The 4,234-nt window shown below is 37.2% G+C and overlaps 1 pseudogene; it reads left to right on the top strand.

Moving 5' to 3' along the window:
- The first annotated feature begins 352 nt into the window (after window positions 1-352).
- Window positions 353-922, top strand: LOC104681426 (annotated as a pseudogene).
- Window positions 923-4,234: the final 3,312 nt, after the last annotated feature.

Consider the following 4,234-nt stretch of genomic DNA (forward strand, 5'->3'; position numbering starts at 1 on the left):
AAAGACTTTTCCTTTTACAACTTGGTGTCTGAGGGGTTCTTGTCTGCGGCTCATCCTGCCACATTTATGTGATACCATTGCTGTTTCAGTGGGTTCTATTCTCAAGTTTGAAAGCAGTATATAATTTCTTCTAGATATTGTATTTACCCACATTTAATCCTCAACATCATAAACTTGAACTCTCACCTGCTGAATGACTATTCTTCTATAGCCCAAATTCGTGTGTTTTTGTCATGTTATAAATTGCCGTTCGATAAACATTGACTCTGGTGCTGTGGTCGCCGTGCAAGTCTCGGTAGGAGGGTTCACTGGGAAGGCAGCCTGCACTCATGGAAATGGCATCTCATTGATAATGGCAGGGGGAGATAATACATCACCAACCTGCTGGCTACAGAGACTGCAAGTCTGGAAAAACAGCTGCAAGGATGGGGAGAAGTGATGCTGATGCTGATAAAGTCCTCCAATGGGAAACAGCCTGGTTTCCACCTGCCATCATGCGTGTGGTTTCTTTGATGTTTCTGATTATCTACTATCTAGATCCATTTGGCTGACTACCTTGTTCCCATTCTGGTGCCTAGAATTTTTGGCTCCAATAAATTGACCACTGAACAACAGCAAAGATTTCATGAAATTTGCAGCAATCTAGTTAAAAACTTGATGCAGAGCTGTGGGTTGGTGGAAATGCCTCTTCACACTAAAGGAAGATAAACCTAAGATGTACTTCATGACCATGATCATTTCCCTTACTGAGATTGCTTAGGTGGGACAACAAGTCCACAACTTGCTTCTCACCTGTCTGATAGTGACTTCTTTACTATTGCTTCCTGGACTAAACCAACATGGAATCATTTCTAAGTACATTGGAATGGCCAAAAGGGAGCTAACCCAACGTCTCAAACAAAAATAATAGAAAAATGAATAATTCATCTGCTTTATTCAGTGTGATTAATGGAGCACCCATTGCCCCTGGGAATGGTTTCTGCTGTACTATCTGGATACTAAAATGTTACAGAAGTAGCTCTTTGCTCTCCCTCACTCTGCTCTTAGTTAATAGAAATGCAGGCTCGCCAAGTTATGCTTTGTGCATAGTGTCTTCATGTCCTGTATAGTTGAGTACGTTCTTACCAGTTGGCCTCATGGACAACTCATTAGTATGTATGACTTGTTTTGATTTTTCTTACCCAGGGTTAATTGAATTCTTGCTTTTAGACAACTTCTTTTTTTATAGTGGTGAACCTTGCCCTTTAGTACAATTCAAGTGACTCTGGATAATTGTTCAAGTTCATCTTTGCTCTTGCTGGATACAAGGTAGTGGTCTGTGGCTACAGGAAGCTGATTCTACTGTCTGCTTCCACAGTCTGCATAAAAAACTTTCTGACTTCGTGAATATAGAGACCAAGTTTACCACTTCCGATGAAGAGACCAATTAAGATTCATTCCTCATTCTGTTTCTTTCCTGTGGGAGTAGAATCCCCATGGAATAAAATGAAACTGATTCCATCCACTAGTATGTGTAGGTTTCTCCCTTGTGCAAAGCTTAGCAATTTGTAGGAAACTTTGATCTTTTTGTCCAAAAAAAGGAATGTCCGACAGGCTTAAGCTTTTGTCCCTTTGCACTTAGACTTGAAGTTAGTAAATCCTTAAAGGCCTTTTAATAGCAGACTTCCAAAAGATTGCATTTAGGATTTCTAGCATATTTTTAATTTCAGATTTTCAGCTGATTTTAGCTATAGTATACAGTAGGTTAAAATTCATATTTATGACTTTAAGACCAGCAGTAAAGGATACCAGTCTTCTGTGTTTAGGCAAGATTCATTTCAGTAGAAGATAATCTTATCTGACTAATTTTTGAGACCAGAATAAGCCTTTTAAGGTAAACCTCACAATTCTCGTTTTATGGTAATACTGGTCATTTTAGTCCCCTGGGTTTGGCATGGGAGATAGTGACTACACTGGTGTCTGACTTTTTTTCCTAGAGATTTCTCCCTGAAAAATACAAGGGCTGTTGGTGAGAGCAGACTTGAGGTAATGATAGTTGGCCTTTGGTCTACAAAGATTTTGTAACTCCTTGGAAAGTTTCTTATAATCATTCTTAACTTCTCGATAGCCAGAAATTTAAAGTATTTGAAATCTGTAGGAATGAAAGCCAAAAATGTGACTGACTTGGGAACAATTCTTAAACTGATTAACTGACTGTAATACGGTTTTGTGAATTTATTGCACTGATGTTGTACCTTGTGGTATATCTGTGCCTATTAAATAAGTGTTGTTTTCTCCTCTTTAATATTGTTGTAAACAGTGGTGCCTATTGTAGCATATGTTTGATTTAAAAAATATATATTTCATAAGAAAACTACCTTAATTTTACCTTACTTTCATTGTAAATAAGCCTGTCTTCCTATCTGGATTTTTTTGTGTATACATGTTCTACAGAATAACTTTTTCAGTTTTAATCCTTTATGATTTCTTCTACTTTGTTTTGTGTAAAAGGGGAAAATTCAAAAAGTTGAAATCTTAAAAAATAAAAATAAAAAATTAACATTGACTCTACATACCAGAGTGCACAACAGGTACTAGAATATAAAAGAAGATGAATCTCTGCCTTCAAGAGGTACAGGGTTTAATGAACTCTGGGTGACCATTTAGTTATTTGTCAAGCCTCTGTGAAGGGTATTCTGACATTGAGTGGCAGTTGCAGTAGTTGACCTTCGGACTTTATATTGGAGAATCCCCTTTGTGTGTGTGTGTGTGTGTGTGTGTGTGTGTGTGTGTGTTTCTTTTTTCTGTCTCAGGTTATCTGGTAGGCTGGATCAGGCACACAACAAATGAAAGCTTTTATTATTACCTTAGAGAGACAGCTTAGTAACATGGGGAGAGGTCAGATGTTGGTGCTAGAGATCTGAGTTCAAATCCTAGCTTTATCATTTAGGAGTTGTGACATTGGATCAGTTATTTCACTTCTTTGAGCCTCTACCTTTATAAAGGGAAGACTATCTAACGAGGATATTGTGAAGAAAAGTCATGATACACATGAAGCACCACCTAGCACAGTTCTGGCACAAAGCAGGGCCCAGCTAAGGCCAGCCAGGGGTGGCAGCAGCAATCCTGAGCCATAACGCCACCAGGAGAAGTGACCTGAGCGGCAACAGCAGATGTGACAGCAACTTTCTTCTTCTCTTTGTTTGCTCAGATGCTGCCTTTATAATGGTAATGGAGTATTTTCAAATTCAAAGTCTATTCCAGAGATAAAGAAAAATGATAGTGGGTTTCCCTGTAATTAATGGCAGTTTTTAGCATTTTAGTCAGATTATAAATAGGATATAAGATGCCTTATGTGGTGAATAACATGTCTTTCTAGTTTTCTAGATTTATTAATTTAGCTCATATGAAATTAATTATTGTGGGTGTATTACATGGATGTGAAACATCTGGAATAATAGGATTTTATTGTTAATAGACCTCTCAGGAGCTCGTGGCAAACATCCTTATAATAGCAACATATGCTGCTAGTTTAATGAGAACCATCCTTGATAATTAATGGTTCTTGTGCTTTCAGTAATTTACACATTTTCAAATTTTATATTCTTTATTTCCATCTTTATGGTTTCAGTTTATGGCTTGTTTGAAATTAAGGCCAGAACTCCTTACAGAGGAGAAAAAAAAATTATTTTGTGTATACTATGTGCCAAGCACTGTGCTATATATTTTATATATGCAAATGTACATGAACATGAAATTACTTTAAAGCCTGAAAACAACCAGGCATCTCTTTAGTTACAGATAGGAAGCCTGAGGCACAGTGAGATTAGTAGCTCATCAATGTGGATGCTCCAGCTAGAATTAAAGGTTGAATTTCTCTGTCCTTTCAATCATTAGAAAAGAAAGTAGAATATTGTAGAAAAGATTCCCTTTTCTAAAAATCATATTTCTGCTTTCAATAGTCCTTTTAACTTTCTACATAACAACCTTCAAGTTATTTCTGGGACATATTGGGCTTAAGCTGATGTGGGCAAGGAGTTAATAAAGATAACTGAATTTAAACTTCTGACGTATTTCAAAACCTAGTCTGTGCATGGCACAAGGTCAGTCAAGAGTTATGGAAATATCCAAGAGGAGAATATTCTGTTTTTCCTTGTTCTCTTGATGCTGAGAAAGGGAATTTTTACTGAACACTGACTATGCACAATTCATAGTTCAGCCATTGGATAACCTGCTTCTCTGAAGAGTAAGGCTT

Source organism: Rhinopithecus roxellana, chromosome 15 (genome assembly GCF_007565055.1).
Source record: "Rhinopithecus roxellana isolate Shanxi Qingling chromosome 15, ASM756505v1, whole genome shotgun sequence".
NCBI lineage: Eukaryota > Metazoa > Chordata > Mammalia > Primates > Cercopithecidae > Rhinopithecus > Rhinopithecus roxellana.